This window comes from Mus caroli, unplaced genomic scaffold, assembly GCF_978045245.1.
Source record: "Mus caroli unplaced genomic scaffold, Mus_caroli_1 scaffold_13, whole genome shotgun sequence".
Taxonomy (NCBI): Eukaryota; Metazoa; Chordata; class Mammalia; order Rodentia; family Muridae; genus Mus; species Mus caroli.
The window spans coordinates 43020001-43037057 of record NW_028227268.1 but is presented as its reverse complement, the minus strand read 5'-3'; the positions used below and the strand labels follow the sequence as shown (position 1 = coordinate 43037057).

Genomic DNA, 17057 nt, shown 5'->3' with positions numbered 1-17057 from the left:
TTCCGCCTTAGTGGCACGAGACACTGTCATGAGCAAGGCTCTTTCTGTCCAGTCTGCTTAGTGCAGATGCCTGCTCCTCACAAAGGGAACCTGTAAATTTTGTCTAACAATTTGAAGATGACAGAGACTAAACGTCCAGCCGCTGTGGGGCCAGGGTACAAGTCTGGTTCCAGACTGTGCTCAGCTTGAGAACCGTGAGGGGTAGACCTGGATAACCAGGCTCCAAGTGTGTGTAGGGCCAGCACTGAGGGCTCTAGAACTGTCTTACTGTGTCCGGTCCATGAATGCATTCGGGACCAATGGAACCAGACCTGGGACAGAAAACCCCCAATGTGGGGCTGACACTAAGTGGCTCTTTTTGGGCCCAGCCTTTGTGGAGGGTGCAGAATGAGTAGGTTGTACCATCATGTAAAAATGGGATCCGTACCTCACTAAGGCCACTGACTACCCATTACAACTTCAGCAAGTTCCCCTCAACATCTCAGAACCTCAGTTTTCTTGGCCATAAAGCAGGACTTGCTCAGCCAGTCTAGGTCTGATTTAATGCAAGGACAAATCAGGGATTCACAATCATCCGAGTCTCTGCATCCCCTTCACCCTGGAGGTCCAATGTTTCAAAGACATGTCAAAACGAAGCTTGCGCTGAGAAGTTGGAGAGCAGAGCTGCACTGAGGCCAAGAACCCCAGGGGTACCCAGGAGCAGCTTCTGTGGCATCCGTACTGTCTCAGCCACAGCCAGAAAAGATGGTGCATTTAGCAAAGGGGGGACGTAGGCTCAGAGGACCTGACCCTCAAGAGGGAATTCTTTATAAGCAATGGTCTTGTTGTATTGTTTTCCCAAAATCCAGAGGTCCCAGAGAGGCAGAAAGACGGAGCCAGAAATCTCAACAACCTGGCTCTTCCCGTCTTCCCTGTAGGACTGTAGAATGTGACTGTGTTTGTGCCTCTAAGTGTTATGCCTCTTCCGGGAAAGAAACCTCTTCCCATCCTCCACACAGCTCTGGCCAGAGCACCCACTGAGGCTGTGTATTCCTAGGCATGGCAGGTGACTTGGTTTGTTCGGCTTAGTCAGATAGCTTGGTGGACATGGGCCAATTCCTGCCTGTGGGCTCCTGAGTGTCCCTGAACCAGCCAGGCAGAGTGAATCCTTAGAACTCACCGGAATCCCAGCTCCTGGAAGAGATGGAGCAAACCCATAGCTCATCAAAGTCAGAATTCCGAGGAAGCCAGCTAGAGGCAGATCCTAATGCAATGGACCAGGCACCCAGCACCTTGCTGTGCTCCAGCTGTCCCCTAGAGGTCAGTGTGGGACCAAGAAGCCAGCCAGATTCTGGTTCTTGTGTCCCCAGGGAGTACAGATCTGAGCCCGGGATTGAAAAAGTAGAGAATGGCACACAGCTGGATGTCAGGACTGCAGCTGAGCGCCCTCATTGGAGGGAATTGAACCCTTCAGGGTGTGGATGTCACTTGCAGCACCGTGGCTTGTTGGGAGTCACCTTGAGATTATAAAATGCTTTCCTGTTGACTGTAGGATACATAGGCTTCTGCATCTGTTCCTCTTCCAGGTCCCATGGAGGCCGATGCTGGGCACCACACGGCCTGGGCAAGTCCACTCTGGATGTTTATTTAACCATTCCTATAGCACTAGATTCTGACTGTGGAGCATGATGCCCTTGTCCCCAGAGCCTGACACACCTGTTGGGGAAAGTGTCACTGTGTGTTGCTCCATGTGCTGTTTGACCATATTTCTCAGTTCAGGAAATGTTGGTCTGGTGAGAGAATGCCAGAAGATATCCAGGGATGGTGTCTCCAGGACAAGCCTCCACCACCACCACCCCAAATACCACTCCCCAGTCTGCTCCAAGGGCTGCCTACTGGCCTCCCTTTTGTGTGGCCCCCAGTCCCTATGGTAATGAGAGCTGTGGAGGAATTGGCCCATGGGCATCAAAGCAAGGACATGCTGGCTAGGGGCTGTGGCCACCCGTGTCAGGCAGTGAGGCAAAGCCTAACTATGAGAATCTGGGTACCTGGTCATCCACCTATGTGGGCAGATTAATAGGGAACCCATCAAACCAGAAGGCAGCAGGTCACCTGCTCCTGCTGTGTGGCTGCCAGTGTAAGAGTCTAATGTTACCATCCATCTAAAGATGCCCAGGTCAAAGAGTCACCCGTGGTACCCTCATACGCTGCAGCCTCCCTTCCTGTGCTCCCTATAATTCTCTCTGTCACAGCTGCTGTCTCCCCAGCCTCCTAGTTCCCCACTGTTCTCTCTCCAGAACCCCTACCACAGCCACAGCAAGTGTCCCTCCCCCCAGAAGATGAAGTGTAACCTGGGGTCCCACCTGCTTCTCACTGTAGCATGTCTCACACCCCAAAACTGGTGACGTCAAATCTCTCCTAGTTTGTTTAATTTTATTGTGTCAACATGCATGTGTATAGTAGAGGCCAGAAGAGGACGTGCAGTGCTGCCTCTATCTCCCTGTTATCCCTTTGAGGCAGGGTCGCTCCCTGAACCTGGGGTCACCGGTGTGGCTGGGATTGTGTCCAGTCTGTTCCATGGGTGTTAGCATCGAAGAGCTGAACCCAGACCTCATGCTTGAACGGCAAGCACTCCCCACCGATGACCGATCTCTCTCCCTCCCATCTACTTTCATTATGGGAAGGCCGTGTTCTGTCTCCGTTCTGGGCCTTTGTGATGTTTGTCTTTCTTCTGGGCCATCTGTTCTGCCCACTGACTGTCACAGGCGGTCTGGCATTTCTTTCTCTGTGTCCCCTTTGCTCCACCCTAGAGAAGGATCTGCGCTGGGCCTCCTGGAGGCCTGGGAGCCATCACTGCTCAGTCCTACTCTCCAGAAGGTTCCATTGTACTGTGGGAGGCAGTGATGACAGTGGCAGAGCCCCTTTGAGCTCCTCTCCTTCACAGCAGGCAGCACCTGTGTCCTTGGGGTTTCTCTAAGCATCTAGGAGACTAGATATCTTGTTGCTATTATTGCTTGGAGACAGGGTCTCACTCTGCCTCTACCTGTTTTTGAACTCAGTGTGAAGCCCAGGCTGGCCTAGCACTCACTATGTAGCCCAGGCTGGCCTTGAAATAACAGTCGCCCTTCTGCCTCAATCTCCCAATCCTGGTATTATAGACATGAGCCATCAATCCAGCTTAATATACATCTTTCAGGCTAGAGAGATGGCTCAGTGGTTAGAGCACTGGCTGCTCTTCCAGAGGACCCAGATTTGGTTTCCAGCACCCACATGACAGCTCACAACTATCTCTAACCTCAGTCCCGGACAATCCAGTGTCCTCTTCTGACCTCTGTGGCCACTGCACACATGTGGTACACATGTAAACATATAGGCAAAACATAAAAAATAAATTTTTTCAAAGTTGATTTTTAATAGTTTTGCATTTTTTGTTTTTAATATAAGAAGCCAAGAAGACTGTACTAATTATATTTTACCGACTATACCAAAACTGTATAATATACAAGTACTGTTTACTCCCCATCCCCAAACCTTGATATCCTACAGTCTCCTCCTCCCAGCTTTCTCCCTTGCTTGTTCCACCAAGAACAACTCATTACTGCTTGTTATTCTGTAGTGTTGACACATATACTTTGCTATAATCTTGAGAAATAACAAATGCCATGCAATAATCATACTTGTGCCTCAGTCTGTCTCCTGACAGTAGCCAAATACTCTGCAAAGCTACAGTAACCAAAGAGGCGTGGCCCTGTCGTGAGAATGGGCAGCCAGAGCAATAGAGCAGAACAGAGAGCCCAGAAATAAGTCCGCATATTGGCAGCCAACCTCGCCTTTGGCAAAGGTGGAAAGAGAAGTGACTCTGTTTTATGACGCTGAGAAAATTGGATAGCAAATACAGAAAAAGGAAGAGTAGACCTCTGCCCCTCATCTCAGATGGACTAAAGACTTAATTGAAAGCAGAGAGACACGGCTGGAGAAATTTGAGCCTATCAAGATTTTTTTATAAATAAAGTTTTATTAGAATACAAGCATGTCCGTTTGATAAATGCATTCTCACCCCACCCCCTTTTTGAGACAGGGTCTCTCTGTTTATTTAGCCTTGACTAGCCTGGCTATGTGGACCAGAGGTCAGCCTGCTCTGCCTCCTGAGTGCAGTACCACACCCAGCCCTTCTGACTGTTTTCAAACCATGGCAGCAGATTTGAATTAAAACCAGCCCTTGGTATCCGCAGAGGATGGTTCCAGGACCAGTAAGGACACCTAAACCCGTGGGTGCTCAAGCATCGGGTATAAATGACATGGTATTTGCATGTAGCCCAGTCACAACCTCTCATGTCCCCGTTATCATCTCCTGGTTCCTTGTAATACCTAAAGCAATGCAGATGCTATGCAAATACCTAGCATAGCTCACAGTTTAGGAGCAAGGGCAAGGAAACAAGAAACAAGTCCAGGTATGTTCAACATGGCTACTTTGTCATTGCTCTGTTGGCTGTTGTGGCTTGGTGCTGGGAACCATCTTGAACCTAGGGCCTAGCATATGCTAAGCACAGCCCCTCCCCCTGAGCTACACCTCCAGCATTTTGTTTTCTGCTCATGGTTGGTGGAGTGCGATGTAAGACTCAAGGAGAGAGAGAGAGAGAGAGAGAGAGAGAGAGAGAGAGAGAGAGAGAGAGAGAGAGAGAGAGAGATGCTGCCTCCGAGTCTGAATGACCGCAGGTTCTGAAATTTGTGCCGATGCTTTTTTAGGGAAGAGTTGTTTTTTGTTTTTGGTTTTTCGAGACAGGGTTTCTCTGTGTAGCCCTTGCTGTCCTGGAACTCACTTTGTAGACCAGGCTGGCCTCAAACTCAGAAATCCTCCTGCCTCTGCCTTCTGAGTGCTGGGATTAAAGGCGTGCACCACCACGCCAGCTCCCCACGAGTGCAAACTGTTCATTTAAAGGACACAAATACCAAAGCTCCTGATACACCCACAAATTCCTCTCTGAGGAGCCCATCAAGATTACATTAGATCCTTCTTTTAAAAAAATTCTTATTTGTGTTCTGTTTATGTGCATATAGGTGTGGGTTTGTGCACATCCTCACAGAGGCCAGAAGAGGGCATTCAATCCCCTGGAACTGCAGTTACAGTTATGAGCTGCCCAACATGGATGCTAGGAAACAAACTATCAAAACTGTCTGTAAGACCCATACCACCTTCTGACCCCTGCAAGTATCAGGCACATATTTGGTGCACATGCATACATAAGAGCAAACACTTTTACATACAAAAGAAAAATAAATCCCTCCCTCTTGGGCTATTGGGATACCTCAGTGGCTAGGAGTGCTTGCCACCAAACCTACCAGAGATTTACCACTGGGACCCACAGGGTGGAAGAGGAGGGCCAACTCCTCCAGGTCACCCTGAAGCCCTTGCAAGCTTGTGTTTACACAGCCTTCCCTCCCTAACACACACAGTCCAAAACAAATGGGGTTTGGTAAGGACCAGGACTTTATCTTAGATTCCAAATGGCTTCCACTCACATTCAGAGATTTTGCAAAACCCATCTTGTCAGAGCAGGTCTTTCTATCCTGTCCCCAGCCTGAGAACGCTTCAGAACCCTCCATCCAAGACCACCATCCCTTCATCCGTCCACCCAGAAGGAAGCATTCTTGAGGCCGATTATGACAAACTGCACTTTTAAGTTCTAAGAATACTTCCTTCCTAAGAGACAAGACAGTACTGCAACTCTGCAGAGCTTGGAGGTTCAGGGTGGCACCCTGTGTGCATAGTGTGGCAATGACTGGAGAGTTTGTAGCTCAGGAGGATCCGCCCTTAATCCATCCCGCTTGTGTGTGCTCCCTCCAAAAGGAAAACCCCTTGCTTTAACCTAAGGCTCAGAGCTTCTGGAAGAACATCCTCGGGAAGTGGTTGAACGCTGAGCCTGAAGGCTGAGCAGACAGTAGGTGCTGAGGAGGCCCTCTCCATTCACCTCCTCTGCCTGGGCTCCCCCACCTCCAAGCTCCGACTCCCTCACCCCACCATCCAGCCCCTCACCTCCTGCCCTAATCAGCCCCTGGGAAGTCTGGGCTGAGCTAGCCTGAGGTACCTCCCTCCGGGGACAGCCCCACCCTGGTGCTCAGGTGCAGGGACATTTTTATGGGGTAGCCTCACCATTGCAGGGCACCAGGAAGCTGTAGGGAGTGGGCAGGCGCATAGGTTCCGTGTTTCCTGAGCCTGGCAGGGTTCTGGTTTTATTAGCCAGAACTTTCTCCTGGGAACCTGCTCTCCCTACTGCCCTCCCCTACCAGTGAGTTCAGGGAATCTCTGACACATGTGGGAAAACACCACGCAGGCGTGTGCACTGAAAGAGGTTAGCTTTCCGAAACACCGCAGGCTAAGCCAGTGTTCTCAGGCCTGGCTGCACAGTGGGATCAGGAAGGAGCCATGGGTAAGCATTTGATTAATTAGTTCTCTCTCTCTCTCTCTCTCTCTCTCTCTCTCTCTCTCTCTCTCTCCAGGCAACCGATTCTCATACAAATTCACTATCTGAACCAGTGTCCTCAAGGTTTGGGACATGTTAGAATGGCCTGTTAGCTTGTAAGAGTCCCCATACTCAGGCTGGGCCTCTGACCCAGGAAGTAATTCCATGAAGCCACAGTGCACTGGCCACTCTGCACTCTGGCCAGTTCCTGTCAATGCTTTCTCTGAGTATAGAAGACTGGACTGGGAAGAAGGGACTGGTCCCTTGCAAACAGCCACTGCCTGACCCAGCTGTGCACTCACGAGAGTTCCTGGTGTTTTTATATTTCTCTGTGGTTTGATAGATATCTGGCCACAGCTTGTGATTGTTCCCAAGCCCAAAGCATTCACAGTCCTATAGCACCAGCTTCATGGATTCTCAGTTAAGGAAGGAAGCATTCCTGGTGTGCAGTGAGCCGTGGCTTGGCCTTCCAGAGACAGGGTACTAGGAGTCACTGGGATGCTATATCCTGACTATTTAATTTAAAGTGTTTTCAACTTTTGGAAGAATGATAAGAGCAAAACAAATGCATTTATTTAAACACAGCAGTTAGCATGTTGCAACATGTGTGTGTGTGTGATATCTGGTTTGTTTGTATATTTTTTTTTTGCTTTATTTTTTATTTCATATACGTTAGTGTTCTGCCTGCATGTATGTCTGTGTGAGCTACCATGTGGGTGTTTGAAATTGAACCTGGGTCCTCTGGAAATACAGCTAGTGCTCTTAACTGCTAAGCCATCTCTCTAGCCCTTGCTTGTATGTTTTATTGCTGGGGATTCTGTTTGCCTCTTTTTGTGAGCTGTATAAAAATTAGTTGCAAATATAATGACATTTGACTCTAAACTTTGTTATTTGTTTGAGGCTGGATCTCATATAGTGCAGGCTAGCCCCAAATTCACTATGTAGAAGAGGGTATCCTTAAAACAGTTATCCTCCTGCCTCCTCCTGATTGGCCTTGATATATATATATATATATTTTTTGAAGGGGGTGTTTCAAGACAGGATTTCTCTGTGTAGCCATTGCTGTCCTGGAACTCACTCTGTAGACCAGGCTGGCCTCGAACTCAGAAATCCACCTGCTTCTGCTTCCCAAGTGCTGGGATTAAAGGTGTGTGCCACCACTACCCGGCTGGCCTTAATTCTTAAATTCTCGGTGGTCCCTTAGCCCGAGGGCCCTCTCTCACATAACCAGAACAGCCTTGTCGCTTTCAGGAAATTTAGGATGGATGCAACATATTATCTAATTTAAACTGCTTTCCTAGTTCCCAAGTTTCTAGCTTCTGGTCCCAACCTCAGACCTAAGCCAGAAACACACAGCATTTTCAACTGTCGTGTCTCCTTAGCAGCCTCAACCTAGACTAGTTCCTGAGACCTTCCCCACGTTTCTTTGTGCCAGGTGTTCCGAATTATGTCTTAGCAAGGCCATACCTCCTCCTCCACTGAGCTGAGTTGAAAATATCAAAGTAGCTTACAGAAAACTTAAGGCAGGACTCCTAACAGGGACCTCCCTGTGTCTGGTGGCCTATCTGAGGTAGCACAGGACAAGGTGCAAGGGTCTGTGTGTGACGTGTGATGGTGCCTTTGCAGACCCATGCCTGAGGGTGGGCCCAGCCTGGTGATGTGCTCTTCCGCCCACTCCCCTCCTCCACCCTGACTGCACCTCGTAGGCTCCCCAGCTAGCTGCTCCAAGGAACAGTTGTCATTAATGAGCCCATCCTTGCTTCCTCCCTTCCCCCTCCTTTCTGTCTTCTCATTGAGAGCAATGCGAAGGCCTATGGGTTTGTTCTAGAACATGTCTTGAGTCTCCTGAGCCTTTCTCCCCACCCTTGCAGAACCTGAAGCTGTCTTCCAACCCACATCCTATACCCTCTTGCCTTTCTACCACAAACCTTCCATACAACTGCCAGAATTGTCTTCTAGGTCCTTAAGTCAGGACCTGGAACTCGTCAAGGGGCAAAAGCAGGAGACCCAGCTCCCCTCTGCCCATTGCAGCCTGAAGAGCTCCCCTGATCTTTTAAGGGCCTCACCTCAGGCCAAACTGGAATGTGCGACTTTGACATAGACATGGATTTCAAGGTAGGCCGGATGAAGTAGAATTGATCTCTTTACTATAAAGCTTTTTAATATAGATTTTAACCGTGAGGGTTAAGGGGGGAGATTGCTTAGAAATAAAGACAGACATACCAGAGAACACAGCTGTGGGGATTCTCTGAGAGAGACTTACTTCATAGTCTTTTATAGTCCCAGGTAGGACTTTGGTGAGATTTGAGACTATTATCTTCAAAGGGTTGCTTAGAAACCCACATGAGATCACAGGATGGCTCCTGAGTGGCACCTGATGGGATCATACTCGATAAGGTCACAGAGATACAAGGAGGTAGAGGCTGTCTTCCTTGTAAGCAAAATTAACAGCCTTGAAGTCCCCAGATCCTTGGGAAAGGAGTGAGGCCCTGCCCAAGGTCATAAGCATCCAGGCCTTAGAACAGAGTCACTGCTGTTGACATCAAAGGTCCACGTCTGAAAGGGACAGTGCCATCATGCCAGCAACTCCACAGCATGTGTTAATTGTATGGGACTTTTCACCTCTCAGATGGAGCGGCCTCAGCCAGAGCAAGGGCTCCTCTCTACCATGTTCCCCAGAATTTCCCCTGTCCTTCCATCCTTCTTCAGCATGCTCTTGCTTGAGACCTTCCCATGCTAAATCTTCCTAACAGAGTCCTAGGCCAGAATCCTGACTTCCTTCACCTGCCTGGGAGAGCAAACTGGTCGGAGAGACCTGCTAGAAAGGCTGGATGCAGGCTTACAGGACGCAGTGGAGAGCAAGCGCCACCCCCCCACCCCCGCCCCACTGCAGGTTGCTGCCCTGAGATGCAGGCTTATATAGAGGAAGAGGTATGATAGACTGGCAGTTAGTCACTATCATGGCTCCTGCTCTGAGAGTGGTTCCAGAGATCACCCCACTGCTGCTGAGATCAGTCGGGCTCCTAGGAGACCACTGCTCCTGCGTAGCAGAGAACAGCTTCCTTTTCCATCACGGGGGCGGGGAGGGGGGAACAGTGTTCTCATCATGGATGGTAAGTCTGCTAGGATTTTTCTGGAATCCAGACTGAGGGCATGACTGGGCGCTACTCTCGGAGTCTGGAAGAGGACAAGGAAAACTCCCTTACTCTTATCTTGGAGACTTCAGCACTGAAGGGGGCAGGGCACGTTAGATAACATAAGGGTCATTCATCCTTGCGTCACTAGTGTTTGGTGGCATTCTGTGTGATTAACAAGCTCACGGGCAGAGCTGAGCAGAGGTCTGACCAAAGTTTTAAAGGCCAAGGAGACAGACACAGAATGAAAGCCGAGAGGCCAGGAATTCTCTTGCTGTTAATCCCATGTGGGCCCTGCAGGTCTAAGTGAAGTGATGGTGCTCTTTAAAATGGAGCCTCTAAGCCCCAGTCACAATCCTGTTAGAAGAAAGTCCTAACTTCTCACCACACCCTATGGGATTTCACCTCTGCCTGAACTTCTGCCCTGGCCCCTGCCACCTCGCAGGGTCCCCAGCCATCCTGCCACCTCGCAGGGTCCCAGCCATCCTGGCCTTTTGTGTCTTCTTCGCTGTTTATAATTTGCTTTCCACTGTAGTGATAAAGACCACGGTCAAAAGAAACTCAGAGAGAGAAAAAGGCGTATCTCATCTTATAATCTCAGGTCACACTCCATCAGTGAGAGAAGTTGGGGCAGCGACTCAAGGCAGGAACATGGAGCCAGAACAGGGCAGAAGTCATGGAAGAAAGCTGTTTACTGGCATGTTCAGCCTGCTTTCTTATACACAGCAGGACCACCTTCCCAAAGATGGCAAAGCCTTCAGTAGACCTGGTCTTCCCTCACCAATTATTAATCAAAGCAATACCTGCCCCCCCCCCCAGACCTGTCTACAGGCCAGTCTGATGGAAGTATTTTTTCAGTTAAGATCAGGGATATGCCTAGGTTTGTGTGTCAACTTGACAAAAACCATCCAGTGCATTCCGGTGATTCTCCTACCCAGGACCATGTCCCTCTACCCTAATCAGGTACCAGTACCAGTGTCACCTCCTCTAGGAAGCCTTCCCTGCCTGTCCCTTGGTCATGTCAACTACACTGTGCACTGTTTCTCCAGTCCCTCTTGTCCACATCTGGTACCTCTGCAGGTCACTGAGTGTGTGCCTACAGCACCCAGACCCCTACCTGGTTCACAGATGCTCCTGGGCTGGGTGGATGAATACCAGATGGGAAAATTACCCCAGATGGGAAGGTCACCCCAGATGGGAAGGTCACTCTAGATGGGAAGGTCACTCTAGATGGGAAGGTCACCCCAGATGGGAAGGTCACCCCAGATGGGAAGGTCACCTCAGATGACAAGGTCACCTCGATGGGAAGGTCACCCCAGATGGGAAGGTCACCCCAGATGACAAGGTTACCCCAGATGGGAAGGTCACCCCAGATGACAAGGTCACCCCAGATGACAAGGTCACCCCAGATGGGAAGGTCACTCTAGATGGGAAGGTCACCCCAGATGGGAAGGTCACCCCAGATGGGAAGGTCACTCTAGATGGGAAGGTCACCCCAGATGGGAAGGTCACTCTAGATGGGAAGGTCACCCCAGATGGGAAGGTCACCCCAGATGACAAGGTCACCCCAGATGACAAGGTCACCCCAGATGGGAAGGTCACCCCAGATGGGAAGGTCACATCTGGGCGGGGGAGGAACTTATTCCCACCTAGAAACCCAGGAGCACTAAGGGGATCTCAGTTCAAAGGACTCAGAATTCACACTATGCACAGGCACTTGGGAAAGAAATCATAAAACCGGAGGCCCTGAGCCCCTCCTAGCTACGCCCTGGCTCTCATACTTTTATCTCGCACAGGAATCCCCTGCCTTTTTTGATGTCTCTAATGACAGTGGCTGCATTGCTGCCTAAGTCTCACTGGTGCCTCTGTGACTTGAAGGTGCTTTCCCTGGCCTCACCTTAAAAGCCATAGACACCATGGGAGCAGTCCCTCCTTACCACCTCTCTTCCTCCATCCACCAGTGTGTCCTTTCCAGCCTGGCTGTCACTCTTACCTGCAGTGGGGGCCACCGGGTTCCTGTCGTCACATCTGCTGCTATGACAGACAAGACTGGTTTTCTGCCCTCTTCTGGCCTCCATGGGTACTGCACACATGTGGTGCACAGACATGCAGGAACGGTGCTCAGCCTCCTGCCTCTGAGTCTCCCTGTACATCTCAGTGAACTGCTGGGGCATGTCACATCTGCCCTAAGCCAGGCCCTGTCACTGCCAGGGATGGGAAGGCGGTGCCTATGATCCAGTTGATGCTATTGATTTCAGGAAGTAGACAGATGAAGCCCACTTGGCTGGTCTTCGGGGCAGAGTTGATCCTTGTTTGTTTGTTTGTTTGTTTGTTCTTCATATGGAATTCTTCAGAGATGTTCATGTCATTCTTGCTCAGGGGCCCTGTTAATTTTCTGTGTATTTTTGCAGTGTTAGTGTGTGTGCTGTGGAAGCAAGAATTCATGTTGTTTATTTGAGATGAAAGTCTCCCTGTTGTCCAGACTGACTTCAAACCTCTGCCTTGAGCAACCCTCTTGCCTTAACTTCTGAAGTAGCTGAGACTACAAGTATATGCTACCATGCTGGGCTCCAAATTGTGATTTTTTTTTAATATAAACTTTTTTAAAAAAACGTTTGTATTTATTTACTTGTTTGTTACTTAGTTATTTTTTTGAGACAGGATCTCTCACTTATGTAACTCTGGCTGTCCTGGAACTGAAACCAGGCTGCCTTGAACTCACAGAGATCCTATTTACATTACTACTTACGTTTCTCTGAAAGCATTGGGATTAAAGAGTCACACCACTATGCCCAGCCAATTTATTTCTTTTTATTTCATGTGTCTGAGTGTTTTGCCTGCATGTCTGTGCACCACATGTGTGCAGTACCCATGGAGGCCAGAAGAGGGCATTTGATTCCCCGGAATTTTAATCTTAGACAATCATGAGCTGCCGTGTAGGTCCTGGGAATCAAACCCAGGTCCTATGGAGAAGCAGCAAGTGCTTTTAATCACTGGAGCCAAGTCTCCACCCACTCACCCCAAATTGTAAAATTAAACTTGAGAATAAGGCGTTGGGGCCCGAGGATCCTGGGTTCACCTATTGAGCCTGTCCAATACTAGAAGGACTAATAGCAAAATCTCAGACTTCCACCTGTGCCACTTTTCCTGCACTAACTGGGAGTGGTAGCTGGTGTGGTTCTCCAGGAAGGCCTGCTAACCCAGCACAGAGTCTAGAAAACCTGACATCTCAGGCTGTAAAACAGGTCTTTTGTTCGCTGATACCTTTTGCTCCAGGGGTGCTGACCTCCCCTGGTGGCCAAGCCCTGCTTCTGATCTCTACTCAACCTTGTCCCCACCCCTGTCATCAGGGGTCCTACCTAATTGGGAAACTCAGCTCTAGGCCTTCCTGCAGGGTGGGGTCCACTTGGTCCCAGGGCAGAGATGTTTGGAAGGCTCCCTGGGGGTGAACACCTGAGCTCCAATCCCTGCCACGCTCTTGACCAGGAAAACAAATATGGCTGAAATACTATGCTACGGCTTTTTGTGGGGAGTGTGCTGACACCAGACCCTGGGTCTCTGGTATGGTAATGCAAGCACTCTATTGCGCAGGCCAACTCCTCACACTGGGCAGGAGACTGATCTAAGTGGAGGAGAAAGAATGTGATCTTTCCCTCCCAGGCTCTCTATCTAGAGCCCACACATTAAACTAACAAAAGATATCTCTCAAACTCCTCTCCCTTCCTCCCTTCTCCTCTCCTCCCCCCTCTCCTTCCTTCCTCTCTTCCCTTCCTCTGATCTCTCTGTTTGTGTCTGTGTCAGTCTCTGTCTTCTTATCTGCGCCCCCCCACACACTCCCCCCCACACACACACACACACAATGTAGGCCTGGAACTGGAACTTGCCTTTTAGCTCAGACTGAAGACTCACATCTTTGCTCTTCTCTTCCTGGCACAAATTTACAAATTCATGTTGTTGTGCTCCTCTTCCTCCTCCTCTTCCTCCTCTTCCTCCTCCTCTTCCTCCTCTTCCTCCTCCTCTTCTTCCTCTTCCTTCTCCTCTTCTTCCTCCTCTTCCTCCTCTTCTTCCTCTTCCTTCTCCTCTTCCTTCTCCTCTTCTTCCTCTTCTTCCTCCTCTTCTTCCTCTTCTTCCTCCTCTTCTTCCTCTTCCTTCTCCTCTTCTTCCTCCTCCTCTTCCTCCTCCTCTTTTTTGATTTATATTTCTTACTTTTTATTTTTCTCCCTTCCTTTTTCGAGATGAAGTCTTACAGTATGTAGCCTAGCTTCTAGGCTTCAGCTGGCTGGGATTACAATCAGGAGCCAAAGGGCCTGCTTCAAGTCTTCTTTATGGAGGGAGATGTGTGACCTGCTTTCCCACACATGGGACAGCAGCAACTTGCTCCTGGTGTCTGCTATTTCTCTGTTGCCTTTAACTCAAAACAATCCTATATCAGCTGGGCATGGTGACACATGCTTTTAATCCCAGCACTGAAGAAGCAGAGGCAGGGGGTTCTCTGAGTTCTAGGCCAGCCTGGTTTACAGAGAGAGAGAGAGAGAGAGAGAGAGAGAGAGAGAGAGGGAGAGTTAGTTCCAGAACAGCCAGGGCTACATAAGGAAGCCCTGCCTAGAAAAAACCAAAACAGCAATAATCCTATGTCAAAGTAGTATATATGGGGGTGCATTTTGGTCCTCTCAGGTCCCTGCCTCAGTCTCCCTCTTAGGCCCTTCATACACACAGACACCTCCATGTCCACCTGAACTAAGTCTCTTGGCCCAACAGTGAGGGAAGCTTAGTGCCTGACCCTGTGAGGTCTTCACAGGGGCTGCCTCACTCACAGTCTTTTTTTTTTTTTTTTTTTTGTCTGAGACAGGGTTTTTCTGTGTAGCCCTGGCTGTCCTGGAACTCACTTTGTAGACCAGGCTGGCCTCAAACTCAGAAATGTGCCCGCCTCTGCCTCCCAAGTGCTGGGATTAAAGGCGTGCGCCACCACGCCCGGCCTCGCTCAGTCTTGCCTCTCCACTACACTATAGTTACTCTCCTAAGGTTTGTGCTGAGGAGGGGGGTTTCTTTGTTTTGCTTTACTTTTTACTTATTTTAATTTTATATGTATGGGTATTTCATTTACACGTATGTCCCCGTACCTCATGTGTGCAGTGCCCAAGGAGGGCAGAAGAGGGCATCTGATCCCCCAGAGCTGAAGTTAGGAATGGTTGTAAGCCACCATGTGGTTGCTGGGAATTGAACTCAGGACCTCTAGAAGAACAGTCAGTGCTCTTAACCACGGAGCCAGCTCTCTAGCTCCAGAAGGAAGTTCTTAATCTAAGCTAAAGTGTTCTAAGACAGTGGCAGGTTGGAGCCGTACTGCCAGTGTTGGGCTGATGTAGGGCAGGGGGCTGCCCTTCCCTACCTGCAGGGCCTCTGTCCTTACTGTGGGTGGGAGCTTAGCTCCAGGAGTGGAGGGGCACTCAGCCTCTGGGAAAGGATAGAGCCTCTCTCTTTAGAGCTCCCATCTCTATCCTATCCTGATAATCCTGCTCCAAGCTTGATTGTCTCTCATCTCTGTGCCCATTCCCACCACACCATGTGAAGCGCCCTGAGTGAGAGCCTTGGGAACTCCCTGAGACCTGTCACTAGAGTGCATTTGCGATCTGTACTCTCTGCTCAAGGTGGTCTCCGGGTTTTGCACCGGGTCTTTCCTCATGGAATGAAATCTGTGTCAGATGAGGAGAATCACTCCAGCTAACTCGAACTCTCCCGGTGAGGCCTGTGGATGCGCACGCTGTCTGTCAGTGTGGCTGTTGTCCTCCTTTGCCTCTGTAGGTTATTTCTATCTTGTTGGTCCAACTCTGAATGTGTCTTTTATTGTAAATAATTGTACAGATGTCCAACTCTGAATGTCTTTTATTATAAATAATTTTACAGATGTCAGGGGAAAAAATCCACAGTGAAGACTAAGGAAGGAAAGAGACACTGTATTGGAAAATAACTCGGAAGTCTTCATCAAGGGAGGGGCTGTTGCCATAGGGATGAGACTGCACCCAACTGGCATCTGCCAGCATTACCAGGGCCAGCTGGATTTTGGTTTGGGGATTTGGTTTCCTTTTGTTTTGGAAGCTAGGTCTCAAGTGGGCCAGGCTGGTCTGGAACTCACTTTATTGACAAGTGTTTTCTTTTAAAACTTTCTTTTGTAAGGGACATACTTTTATTAAGACTATGGGACCCTCAGTGAATTTTTGTATCAGCCTTGCACAGGGGCCGTGCTAATCTGCTCCATTTTGTTCTAGTGTTAGCATGAGTGCTGCTGAAGAGAGCACCCAAGGACAGTCCTGAGCAGGTCCTGGTCTGGGTGCTGGAATTAGGGTGCCCCAGAGCTTCACAGGCTGGGCATGCGCTTCACTCCCAGCCAGCATCAGCTCTTAAAGGATATAGGTGGCCCCAGATGGGGTAGGTGGCAGGGTCACAGAACACCGTGTCCCTGAGACTGACTTCTTCAGGCAGTGGGAGTGGGCTTGTCCTGCTCAAGAATAGTTCCAGGGTTGGAGCTGGAGAGATGGCTCCATGGTTAAGAGTACTGACTGCTCTTCCAGAGGTCCTGAGTTCAATTCCCAGCAACCACATGGTGGCTCAACTATCTGTAATGGGATCTGATGCCCTCTACTGGTGTGTCTGAAGAAAGCAATAGTGAGGTGAATATAAATAAGAAATACTCCAAAAAGGGAGTATGTGTGTGTGTGTGTGTGTGTGTGTGACACACATATATGGAGGTCAGAGGGCAAGCTGCGGGAGTTTTCCCTTTCCACCTTGTGGGTCTTGGGATCAAACTCGGGCCTTGGTGGCATCTCTAATCTGCTGAGCCTTTGTGCCTCTGGACTTCAGATGACTTTAGGGACCTCCCATTGGGAGGAGGTACCTAACCCACCTTATTGGCTCTTGGGACCCCTTTCAGCCCAGACTCTTTGCTGTAGAAATGCAAACCCAGCTGACTCAGCGTATGGTGTGCAGTGCATTTGGGGCTTATTTGCCACTTCCTCCCCTAGAGGAAACAAAACTTGTGATAACAGTGTGGGCTTGGTAGACAGCTATTACTCAAAGACCGAAAGGCTTGTCCCCAGATTCCCAGTCACGGGTGTCTGTTCCCCTCATCTATCTTTTCCTCAAGCCCCTGGGCTTCACAGCTGCAAGGAAGAACTAGTCTCCTGCAGTCTGTCGGAATGCCACCCGTGAGTTGGTACAGTTCACAACCCACGCCACCGAACACAGCAGTCCCAGGCCACGCCTTCTTTCATGGTCGTTATCTGGCTATTGTGACAGCCCCTGTGCTGACTTCCTATCTCTAGTCTGCCTTCCTTCACTACAAACATCATCCACAAACATGGGGACCCTGGGAGAAGGTTCCTGCCTGTGAGATGCGTTGGCTGTGCGGCACTGGGCAAACTGCTTAGCCTCTCTGTAGCTAGAATCTTTATTTGAAAAATCGTGATAAAATGCCCATCAGACTATAACT

General features: G+C 49.5%; 1 protein-coding gene and 2 non-coding genes across 5 annotated transcripts in view; 1 reads left to right on the top strand and 2 right to left on the bottom strand.

Moving 5' to 3' along the window:
- Positions 1 to 17057, top strand: part of Rab11fip4 (RAB11 family interacting protein 4) — a 106382-nt gene that overhangs the window by 32588 nt on the left and 56737 nt on the right. The gene's annotated exons all lie outside the window — the stretch shown is intronic.
- On the bottom strand, positions 11909 to 12011 carry LOC115032614 (U6 spliceosomal RNA). Its single transcript, XR_003838255.1, has one exon. It is a non-coding gene; the product is annotated as a U6 spliceosomal RNA (small nuclear RNA).
- Positions 15761 to 15867, bottom strand: LOC115032608 (U6 spliceosomal RNA). The gene has a single exon (XR_003838251.2). It is a non-coding gene; the product is annotated as a U6 spliceosomal RNA (small nuclear RNA).